At 40.2% G+C, this 12,802-nt stretch overlaps 1 pseudogene; it reads right to left on the bottom strand.

Moving 5' to 3' along the window:
* Positions 1 to 922: 922 nt before the first annotated feature.
* LOC112481312 lies at positions 923 to 1,039 on the bottom strand (annotated as a pseudogene).
* Between the last annotated feature and the right edge of the window lie 11,763 nt (positions 1,040 to 12,802).

Raw genomic sequence — 12,802 nt, forward strand, 5'->3', positions numbered from 1 at the left:
CGTCTGGCATAAAACGATATGCAGCAGTGCGATCGTAATGTGCGAATTGTGATTACTATGCCTCTTAAACGCACCCGTGTCAGTAACAGAATCGCTACCAGGTGAGGAAGGCGGACCCCTTGATCATAAGAGCTACCTCGTTTACCCCCATAATGTGTCCCGGTTTCTAAATCAGGAGTGTAAAAAATTGGTTCCACTTTCCTGCGTTTTCACTTTTAGCAAGGTTATCTCATGAAATAATAGAAACGGCTGCCTACGGATAACTGAAGTACAGACGTAAGATGACCATTATAATACAATAGAGTGCTTCGCTTCAACTCACTTTAAGAAGTGCATTTCCAGTAGACATTTCCTTAAAATGTGAAAAGAGTGATATTTATGGCAGTTCTTCAGAGATACATAATGTTTTGCTATTTTTTAAAGACTCTGTCGAAGAAGAACCAAGACCATATATTTGGTTTCCAAACATGATGACAAAAGTCCACGTGTATATATGACAGTTGTGAAAAATGAAGATATTATAATTTTCACCCCTCTGATTCTGAATCCCCTCTTTCACTAGATTAGTACTTCTCCATAGGCTTGATGTAAATTATTAAATATTGGTCACCTACATAACATATATATATACACACACACATATATGTGTGCATGTGCATATACATACACATATACCTATATATGTGAAATCTGGTTCACAAGTAGACTATGTGTCTTATAGGACCCATCTTTTACTTTTCTTTTGTTTCAGTTTCCTTTTTCCATCCTGAAAATGCTCACATTCAATTGGTACAGCTCCCAAAATTTTATTTTTTTATTTTTTTTTATTTTTTTTTTATTTTTTTAGGCTAAGCAACCCTTGGGTGACCTCACAGATTGCAAGGACCTTGTCAGTTTACAATCCCTTATTTTTTATTCTTTACGCCTACAGTACCTGGTCTTCCCAGGTGGTCTCCCATCCCAATATTAACCAGGCCCGACCGTGCTTAGCTTGAGATCAGACGGGATCGGGCTTGTTCAGGGTGGCATGGTCGTAGACCTTAAATTTTCAAAAAGCACTTATAATCTAAATAAAGTGGATGTGTGACCATTATATTCGATCAGGTATCTGTGTGTGTTTGTGTGATATTACTAGAATCAAAAAAGGAAGAAAAACTAAATTATTATCTCTGTATCTTAATAACCCAACACAAGACAAGAAACCATCAATTCTAACATCTGTTTTCACTTTACTTATTTTATTTTTAAAATTTTTATTGTGATATTACATTGTGTAAGTTTGGGTTTGCAGTGTATGTGTCGATTCGATACTCTTATATCTTGAGAAATGATTACCACCATAGCTAACACCTCCATCACCTCACATAATTATCTCTTTTTTCTGTGGTGAGAACATTTAAGATATACTCTCTTAGCAACTTTCAAGCGTGTAATAGAGTATTCTTCGGAACAAACACCATTCTATACCATGGTGACCTCTGAAACTTACTCTGTTATAACTGGAAGTTTAACTGTACACCTGTCTTACGTCGTAATAATGAGAGTAGTTAGCAACTGAACATCTGGATTGTCAGAGTCACCACAAATAACATATTGAGAGAACTTTATACAAATGCACTTTGCAGTATTTCTTTTGACAAAAATTTAATCATTTTACCAGTCACATTCAATCAGATTAAATATATTAAACCCAGTTTCTCCAAATCTTCGTGGTTTCTCCAACCACTAAGATCTCAGCTGGGAGTATGGGAATCTCACGGTCGGAATACATTTTTAAACACTTTTTCTTTTTAACTTGAATATCCAGCAGATATCCTGCCGCCAAGGTTCCTACACAGCTGTGAGCAGTCAGGAGAGGCTGCCCGATGAGTCCGAGATACCTTTTCTAAGATGCAAAGACACTTTGCATCCCCTCTGAATTCACGTGCGTGTCATTGAAAAGGTGCCAGCGACTTGCTTTTGTTATTACTGTACAGTAATAAGAGCAGCGTCCTCGACATTAAACAGAGTGCAGTGAACCCCAAGTCCTCTGATATCTGCGATCAGAAGGGATATTATCAAAAGAAGCTCGTCTCCTCATCCAGCTGAAGGAGCACTGGGCCTCTCTGCAATTTAAAAATTAATCGTGTTTTTGAGAACCACGTTACAAAACCTAGAACATGTTTACAATCGAGTGTGCTACCTAATTAAAGCACGCTCTATGTAAGAACGTTTTAAATTCCTTTCGAAAACAGTGTGGGAGCTGTTCAGATCTTAGTCCTCCATATTCGGCAGTAAGCCAGTGATGCAGTGTCACGTGGCTTTCGTGAAGCAGATCCTGGCGTGCGGGAAAAATCTCACCCAGCAGGAAGCAGAACGCTCAATGCTTTGAGCCCGGTAATTACAGCACGTGACATGCTCATCCAGGTTTTGTCGTCCTTGATCATTTTGGTAAATAATCTTTCAGGAAATGATTAAAAAATTATGCAAATTATAGAAAAACACAAAATAATAGTCTCCATTGAAAATTAGTATGGTCTAGTAAAATAAATAAGACACTGTCACGTGGAACCTCCCCACTTGTCATACCCTTTGGGTCCCATCTTCATATCTAGCCTACCCACAGTTACAATAGTACAATTCCAGTACTGCTATAAATAGTTCTATCGAATATCCAAATACATTTTTGCTTGGTTTCTGCAAATGTATCTTTTTTATGGCATTCTGGGGTAAACACTGTCTCTCTAGCATAAGTATATGTTAAGGTCATTAGGCATAGGAGAAAGATATCATATGGAAAACGCCTATTTTCAAATCCACCGAAATGTTTTGTTTTGTTTTGTTTTGTCCTATCATTACGATATTTCACCTGTAAAAGCCATTGTCCCCACTTCTTTCAATGAAGTGGTACTTTGGTTCAGGATTATTGGCAGTAGAAGAAGGAACAACACGTCATGTTTCACGGACTGAGATTTAGGCTCTGGGATGTGCGAAATGCCTTGAGGAATGATTTACTCTTTGCGCCCACATTCATCATAGCCCAACGACAGGTCTGATGTAGAGTGCACCATCGCGGGTGTCGGGAACCTTGAGTTGTCATTCTGGTTCTGTCATTAACCTTGAATGAGTAGATTACGGTCTCTGGACTCTGGGGTTCTGTAAAATGCATACCAGATGATAGCCAAGGTCATTTAAGCTTCAAATGCTTCGCCCTCCAATCTACCTGATTCAGAATACATTTTACAATGCTCGTAAAAATCCTTCAATCTCTTAAGACGTGTGATGGAGGATGTGAGGATGTTTCTATCAAGGTTAGGATTTATTGGTTCCGAACTAGGAAACTGTGTACAAACATTTTATGAAATTTAATAGTGATACATTGGAGGATAGCATAACACAACTGCCAGAGAAAGCAGAAATAAAGACAAAAATCTGGGAAGAGCATTGTTTCACGTGAGAACTAGGGTCCAGTTCTCTAAGGCCTGCATTCATTCAGCAGATGTTCATTGAGCACCGAGCATGCTAGGCACAGTGCCAGATCTCTGGTACACTGAAGCTCTGTCCTTCTACAGACGGATTCACTTAATGACAGATATCACATTTGGGAATTATACCCAGGCGGGATACATAGAACGTCTTACTGCATACGAAGTAAAGGTCTTTATTAAGAGGCTTTATCTGCTCTTAACCACCTCCTAACAAGTGGGAGAGAAGAGAGAAACAACTCGATGTGTCTGCCCAGGTTTATTTTTCCTCGGAGTAATCAAACTGTGCGACCCGAAGGGGAAGGAGCGAGCCAGTGAACCGTGAAGCACAGCCATCCTGCAAAGCCCCGGGGTGCTTTCTAGAAGAATGAGCTTTCTGCCTGAGTGTTGCTTTCAGAGAGAAGGAAAAACGAAATGTCACAGCGATTGCCTGGGCAGTGGACAGTGTGGGGAAAGCTGGCTGTGGCCAGAGTCCCCCGTTCCTGAATTGGACAAGGCTGGTCCCCACGTCTCCTCTCCCTCAGAGGTGAGCCTGCTAACGCCGGTGGCAGGAGGCGTGAGAACTCCAAAGAAGGGCCCTGGAACCGCACAGACGAGCTTGGCTCGCTTCGTAGGCGTGTCGGGACCTCATTCACGGTTTCTTTAATCCAGATTCTGCCATCGCATGCCATGAAAAGTCTTCCCTGTGAATGTCATGATGCCTCGCCCTTCCCCGGGGTTCTAACCGACTCCTTGTCGTCGATGGAAGTCAAACACGTGGATCTGGGAAAAATGACGGCAGTTTCTGTTTACTGGTATGAACCGTTTCTCCAACAACTTCTAGATAAAAAGGAAGATACTTAGATTTCTACAGCATCGCTCAAATATCTCTGATATTTTCCCGAGCGGCATTGTAAGATCACAGAGTGTCCCCAACTCATCAGTCAGCTCTGTAAACAAAACTACTGTAACAATAAGATTTATCCAGGGGATTTGAACCTATCGGCTTTATCATACAGAATGACCATGAGGAATCAGGCCACTGCAGTCATGGGAGGAAGACAGAGTAATGAACCTGAGGTGTGGTTCTCTCCCCAAAATTGATCACTTTCAAAACCGAGCCTTCCTTTCAAGTGACCTCACACTTCAGTGAACCTGCCTCTGATCCTGTCAGCCGAGAAACCCTCTAAACTTCACTGCATAACTTGATTCTCCGAGCCATTTGACTTTAATATAAAAGCAAATAAAAGTAATTATAATAGCCATCTCTCAAGGGATGGAAGTCGATTCTAAGTATATACAATGATAAGACAACAAATCGAAATCTGCAGGGAAAAAACATTTGCAGTTCGGCTTATTTTTATGGAGGTATTTGTACAGTTTTTCGTTTTTCTTTATTTCTGTATGCACTATAAAAACACAAAAATCGGAACCATTCAATTTCGCTCCCTTTTTTTTTTTATTGCGCTGAAACAGTAAATGAAATCTAAAGCCACTAATCTATGAATTTCCCTAATTTCAATTTGAACGTTCTCTGTAGGTGCCCAGCTTACCCAATGGCTTCTCATTAAGTGCAGTGTTAAAATACACTCTATGTTACAATCAGTGTCTGCTCAGCCCATTCCATTCTCAAATTGCTTATAACAAAGAAGCTAAATCATTTCTACATTTATTTTGCCTCTGTTCAGTTCTTCTTTTCAGAAATCACTTATGCTTCAGAAATTACCCATTATATTTCTGGGAAAGATATTAAGTGCTATTATTAAACATGATTCATCCAACGTACTTTATCTGTACACATGTCTAATAGGCTTGCTTTAACACAAAAAAAGTTTTGTTACTTTATTTTGTCAGAATTGATCGTTTGGCGAGAGGGCCAGGGCGGGGGAATGTTCATGTGAATATTTTCCCTTCTTCAGACTTTTTCTATTTTGGTTTCCTAACAGTTTCAGAATGCTAGACTTTCAGAATTTATTCCTGCAAATCGCCTCTGAAGAACATAGGGCATCTTTTTATAGTGCCTCATTATCACATGTCTAGTATGTTAACTCGGCCTGTTGGACTCCACCTGTGAGCAGTTCGGTTTAGTCTAGCCAGTTTAGAAATGTTATTACTAATATCTTGATGAAGTTTGCACTTCAAGAAATGTGTGTCTTTTTTTCCTACTTTATACTCTTTCCAAAAACCATGGTAAATGATTTTTGAAACGTTTGTTTCAATGATTTTGTTGATACGACAAACATATCATTGGAATTTTTCTCATCGGGCAAAACATATTTGCAACCTTGGGTTGGAAAGACCCACATACATTAGAACTCGAAATACAGAGAAGTGCCTAGTTCTGTTATATCGTCCCCTCATCCCATGAAACTGTAGTCCCAAAAGGTCACTGTGGCCTGGAGCAGAGGCGAAGAGAAGGGACTTCTGCTCAGAATGAAATAACTGCTCTGCCACTCACAAGCACTGTCATCTCAATAACTTATTTAACTTCTCTCTACTTTTTCTTTATCTGGCAAATGAGAATAATTATAATACTTGCCATACAGGGATGTAAGTATTGAGTTCATATTTTTGCTTTAAAATATAATATTCACTTTTTTCCCTGTTTCCAAGGCCTTGGACTAGTGCCTGGGACACAATGTGGATGCAGCCAGTATCAGTATTATTGTTACTTAATTGTCCAAGGCTATCATGGGAGGCTGAATAAGGGCTCCCCAAAGATGTCCACACCACACCCAGATCCTGGGGACCTGCGAATGTGTTACCTTCAGCAGCAAAGGGACTTTGCCGATGTGATTAAGTTAAGGGTCCTGAGATGTGAGGCCACACCCTAGGTTATCCGGGTGGGCCCTAAATGTGATCTCTGGGGTCTGATGAACGGGAGGCGGAGCGGGATTTGGCTGCAGAAGAGGAGGAGGCCATGTGACTATGGAAGCAGAGGGAGGGGACGTGACGTGATGTGGGGGACGGGCTCGCTGAGCAGGAGAAGACGGACCCTGATCCCCACCACGGACTCTGGAGGGAGGCAATCCTGCGGACGTGTCTGTCCAGTGACATTATTTCAGACTCTGGCCTCCAGCACTGTAGGAGAATAATTTGTGTTGTTTGAAGGCGTGAAGTTTGTGGTCATTTATTACAGCAGCCCCAGGAAACCAATACAGTCATCCGACTAGACACCGAGGGCCCCGGAATTCTCACCTCGTGTCTGACTCTCAGGCTATTGAATTTTTCATTGCATTGCGGGCTAATCCACAGAGAACGCTGCACATTCGGGGTCACCCCTGTGCTGGAGAACAGTGGATGCCTGTTCAGCGGCTTCGTAAATACCCCATAGTGAGGGATTTTTTTTTTTAATTGTCAATAAACTATCAAAGACAAATATGTACTCATAGTTTAAGGAAGGCCACTTAAGTTTCATCTTTCATTTTCCCAAGCAGAACTTCGTAGCATTCATTTTAGTAGAAAGTTCCAGCTGAAGGCTAGCGGGTGAGCAGCAGGAGCCTGAAGCAGGCGGGGTCCGCACGGGGCCTCCTGGGACACAGCTGTGATGCAGCTCCTCCTGGAACCAGAGGACGGCTGGAAGCCACCTCCTGTTTTCTGTCCCCTGGCAAAATAGGTTAGCCTCAACTTTGCTCGATCACAAAGAGAAACGATATTTTAAGAACCGTTATTAGAAAATCGAACCTATGGAGGATTGAGTTGGGAGGACACAGATCCAGTTTGTACTAATACAAATACATTATTTAAAATATTCTCTTTTCAAACACATTTTCAAAAATGGTTTATAAAGATGCTCATAGTATTTTAAAAAAATTGGTAGTTACAGCCTCACCATTTAATTTTGCTACTGCACCTTATTTAATAGTTAGGAATATTTTTTGCTGCAAGTAAATTAAAAACCAACCGGTAGCGTCTTACACCAATTGGAGTGTGTTTCTTTATCATGTAAAGAGGCCTAATCAATTGGCTGCTCTTGGTTTAGTGCTCAGTAATGTCACCGGGGATCCGTGATAAGTCTGTGCTTCTGTTCTGCTGTGCATAGCGTGTTTCCTTTCCATTTTCATGCTTAGAACTCACGCTCACAAGATGACTGCTGTAGCTCCAGGCATCACATTCACTTTCAAGACACGAAACAGGAAGAAGAGACAAAAAGGTTTTCCACTGGGAAGCGTGCAACTTTTTTAATCAGTGAAGGAACTCTTTCCAGACTTTCCATACAAACTTTTATTTCATGGGCCAGAATTTTAACATATGGGCATCTCTGTCTGCAAGGGAGGCTGGGAAAGTAAGTAACTGGCAAAAAGGAAGGAAATTGCTGTGATGAGCTTACTGATTATTATTTTTCCCCCGGCTAAGGGAGAATCCTGACTTTCCTGAGATAAAAAAAAAACAATATCCATCCTGGGTTCTTATCGCAAATACAAAGGAGGACATAGGCAGTTGTCTAGGCAATAAACAGAATCTGGCATATTTTAGGACTACGTATTTAGAAAATTATACATTCCCCAAGAATATTTAATCAAGCAACTTACTATTTTAAACGTATCTTAAAGTTCGTATACTTCTGATTAAAATAATGTGTGGCCATTGCAGAAAATTTGGAAAAAGAAATGAGCACTGAGAATAAAATGAGAAATGAGAGTAAATTAAATTTATAAATCTTGTTGGTATTTACATATAAAGCTATGTCCAGCTTTTTTCTTTAGTTTTGTTTCGTTTCACTTGTTTACTCCATGAATCACACCTTTCAAACTACCTCTTTTAAGCAGGCTTTTCTTTAGCACTATCTCATGGCCGTACCCCTTCAGTAAAATCCTGCACGACTCCACTTATAATGGCTGTGTAATATTCCGGTCAGTGTGTCTGTAGCATAATTGATACAACCAACTCCCACTGTCAAGCATTTAGATCGTTTCCTGTTTGTGTTGGCTTGTGTATCTGTTTGTTTTGCTATTAAACACCATTTCTTGTTCCTGTGAGGAGAAATTTCGAGATCTACTCTCTTAGTAACTTGCCAGTATACTCTCCCGCGTCCTTAACTGCCGTCGTCATGCTGTACGTTATACCCCCAGAACTTACTCATCTTACCACTGGAAACCAAACGACTTCTTAAGCTTCCTCAGGAAATCTTAGCCAGGATTTCTGACATTCACTTACATGCTCATTAATTATGAATGAGCCGTAAGTTTTCTCTAACTTTGACTTTGGTGAGGGCTATGTATCGGGTTTCTGCAGAGTTGGATAAAAACAAAGTATGGAGAGGTTTAGCAACAGGGAGAGAATAAAGGTCCACATAAATTTCTGCCCGGGAAGCCAGGCGAGTCCCAGCACTGTAGAAGCAGCGCGTGAGAGCGAGCTCTGTTGAACGCCCTCCCCAGGCCAAGAAGAAGGCTTTTGCGGGAGCGATTGAAACCCATTCATTTCACGATTATTATGATTAAGTGCTATCAAGATAATTCAGAACTCAGTACAGCACATAAAGAGACACAGTTCCCGCACTCGACGTTCATAACCTCACGGAGGCCTACGTCCCGGTGAGACATTCAACTCATCACTGAAGACAGTATTTTCATCTCGGAAGACAAAAGTGTATGAACCCTTATGAGGGTGGTTTTATTTCTCCTGTACTGCCCTTTACGGAGGATTGAGATGGGAGGACACAGATCCGAAGGCTCTCTTCACGGCCACTGAGAGGTTTTCATGGAAAAAGTGAGCAGTGAGAAGAAATGACCCAAGAGAGAAGAATATCGATGAAATAATCCATGAAAAATAAAACAGATGGAGTCTTTTTTATAAATCCACAGAGCCACGTACAAAATAGGTGAGACCAACGTGTTGATTGAATCTGTTTCTACAGTTCAGTAGTCTTTATTCAGTATTTCAGAGAATCAGGACCTGGTTAAGTGACTTCTAATACACAGGTGAGGAAAGCAAAGGAAAAAAGAAGCAGCAGCCAGATAGGCCATGGCATAGCCAAATAGGTCTTCTCCCAAATAGTTCCTGATCTGATATAAAGCACATATATGATAATGTTTGATAATTGTCAATGAACGAGCAAAATACATCTTTTTGAAGCTGTGACTAAAGGTTTGCCGGCTTCACTGAAACTTCTCAGGGTACGAATATGTGAATAAATATTAAGAAAAGCCATTTGAATTGCATCTGTCCTTTCAAACAAGTTTTCCATTTATTAGTAAGGGGAGGGATATCATAATAATTTCCCTTCATTATTACTTGGTTATTGAAACGAAGTTTATGGTGTGTATGTATGTGTGTGTATATATAAAAAAGAAAAATTAGGTTGGGTGCTTGACTGCCTACGTTTCCTTCAAGATTTCTTGGGTATATTTCAAAGTTTTCAACTGAAATTTGCATTATACCCATTTAAATGTCTTTTTTATCTGGGCTCCCTTTAGTCTTCGAACATAGTAAGGCTCCAGCCAAAGAGAATTACTTGCTCTATTCTAGTTAGTAAAATAAATGATATATTTAATGGTAGCCACACAATTTGAAAAATTAGTTTTATTTATGTTTCTTTTTAAAAGATGGTTTTGTTCCCTATAAATCCTTTGTGGAAGGCAGATGAATAAAATAAAAGAATGTACGGGAGCATGCTAATTCTATTTTTGGACCTGTGCTGTATGTTAAATTTTAGCTTGTTCCAACTTTTAATACTGCAAAAGGTCAAATACTAAATCCAATGCACTTTTTACTGTCTACACTAAATGCCACATTAATCTCAGTGTAATTAATGAGCTTACCCTGTATTTATTAAGCAGGAAAATAGGATTATTTCCCTCAGAACCCATGAACCTAGCAGAATAATAGATAAGAAACATAAATTTTGCAGCTGCTGCCTTGACTAGAAGCAAGCCATACAGCCCAAATAAATTCCTTTTTGGTTTAATTTTCCGAGATCCAGAATTACAGTTATAAATCCCATTTATCAATCACTGTAGTCTAATTGTCATCAACCTTAAAAATCAATATTTTACAAGGCAGGCTAGGTAATTGGAGGCTCACACCACTAGGCAGGTTATTATATAACATTATTATGTTAAATGACAGGCTCCTTCAGGAATCAGGTTGCATGCAAATTGGCTTTTATGTCTCTACGAATTTCTATTATGTAAACACTAGTCATGCAAGTTCATCATATGTTCAAACGGAAAATAAAACCAATACTGGATTCCCACCACGCTTCAGGCCAAGCTGGTCAGGAGATGCTGCTGGGTTTGTGATGAACATACTCCGTCTCAGTCGCTCGTTATCAAAAGCGCCATCCGGCCTAGTTTTATTGGCAGTTTACCAACAGTGACCATAGCTGTTTACTTCCAATCACAAATGGTTAAAGCTTAAGGGAATTTAGAAATGACGTAGACCAGCAGTGCTTGAAGTGTGGCCCCCAAATTAGCAGCATCTGATCACCCAGGAATTGTTAGAAATGCGAGTTCTCGGGCTCCACCCCAGACCTACTGAATCGGAAATTCTGAGAGTCAAGCCCAGGAGTCTATGTTCAGACAACCCTAAGGAAGTGGTGGGAGCCACAGCCCTGACGATGGCATAAGCACGAGGAGCCACTCAAGCCTCCAGTTGTCACCGGTGAAATGTGAGTGGTCATTCTCCAGCTTCCCCTTACAAGGCTGCCGGAAGCGCTCAAGGGAAAAATGTATGTAGAAATACACCGAAAACAGAAGTTGCACACGCACATGAGAGAGTTTTTAATGTTACCATTGTTAGTGATTTTATCGGAGACTGTCGGCCTGTTATTCTAGAAGCAAGGAGTATTCTTACAGGTGCACGGGGACACTGGGCCGTATCACGTCACTAGGAGTAAGCTCGTGGGGATCTCTGCAGCTTTTGTCGAGGTCCACGTGTTTCTTAATTTTAACGTATCTAATCCATGTGATTATCATAGTCTTAGGATAATAGCCATCGATGCCAGCATGTATTCTCCTCAATGGGTGAAGAGTATGCGTGAAATGAAAACAAAATCTAGACTGAAATATTTCACTGGTGCAAATTTTCAAAGCGTCTAATATGCTGCTGCTCATCGAACAAGCGGGAGTCCCTTGCGATTCCGAGATCCCAGCTGTGAGAATGTGTGAACGAACCTGGCTTCCCCAGGAACTCGAGGCGACTTGTCCTACGTCCATTTCCATCCGGCACATCCAGTCCCAGAGACTGACTGCGACATCAGGCATGACCTTCACCACCAGCAGGTACCCTACGCTGATCTCCACACCAACACCCCAAATCTCAAGGACCCGGACGAACAAAATGAATGACGCTTTGTAGTTTCGGCTACGAGGAAAAACAAAGATCATATTTTTAAAATTATAATAAATATACATATGCAGATTTAATGGATCGTTCTAAAGTAGTGATTATCAGTAGAAAATAAAAAGCAGAATATCATGTATAATTAATTACGCAAGTCATCGATGAATTTTTCCCAATAATACATACTTCAGTGCAATTATTTAACTGCCTCTGTGCACAGGTTAACTCCATAGGGTGCGTTGATTAACACAAAGAATAAAGACTAGGAGGGGCGGCGTTTAACCTTAAATTTACTATTTTTATATCATTATCTTGTCCACTCAGAGCCTTAAAGCTGTGCTACATTGTAAATTTAAGCATCCAGATGCAATATGCAAATACACCAGAACCTATTGTTATTAAACTGAAAGGCGAAAATCATTCATAAGTTTACACGATCACATTTTTGTCAATAGAATCAAGTGTCAACCACCCTGTGAAAATTGCACATAGTGGTTAAAAAGGTCTAGAATCAGAAAACAAGTCAGTCATTGAAAGTTAATAAAACCGAATGCGCCTGATTCTCAACTTGCTGCTCGAAACCCCTGCCCCGTACTTCCTGTGGGAGTCACATTTCTGTGCTTTCCATCAGGCGTTCTAACAGCCAGGAACAGGATATTCTAAAATACACTGTGACAGCATCTTCTGAGTTCAGTTCAACTGTCTGTCACAGGGACAAAAAAAGAAACTATCTTAACAAAAGAACTCTGATAAGAGAGATATTCGCCAGTGAATCATCCCTTGAATGTTAACCAGCACAGCTTGTAAGCTATTTACCCTGTAATCTCTTTATTTTCTGTCTTTAAAGTACCCTATTGTGGCGAAGCAATCGTCTCTTAGAGTAATTTTAAGGGGCAGCAAATCTGTGAGAACAATTTTCCATATTCAGGACTAAAACATGCTTCACTGTTTTTAACAAAGGCTCTAACAGGATAAAAGCTTTATTCTAAAACCACAGGAATCATTCATTTTCTCTGCTTTGTGTTTGTCCTAAAATAAATATTTCTTCCTTATAAAAATCAAATGAGCTCTCTGAA

The sequence above is a fragment of the Pteropus alecto genome, unplaced genomic scaffold, assembly GCF_000325575.1.
Source record: "Pteropus alecto unplaced genomic scaffold, ASM32557v1 scaffold14, whole genome shotgun sequence".
NCBI lineage: Eukaryota > Metazoa > Chordata > Mammalia > Chiroptera > Pteropodidae > Pteropus > Pteropus alecto.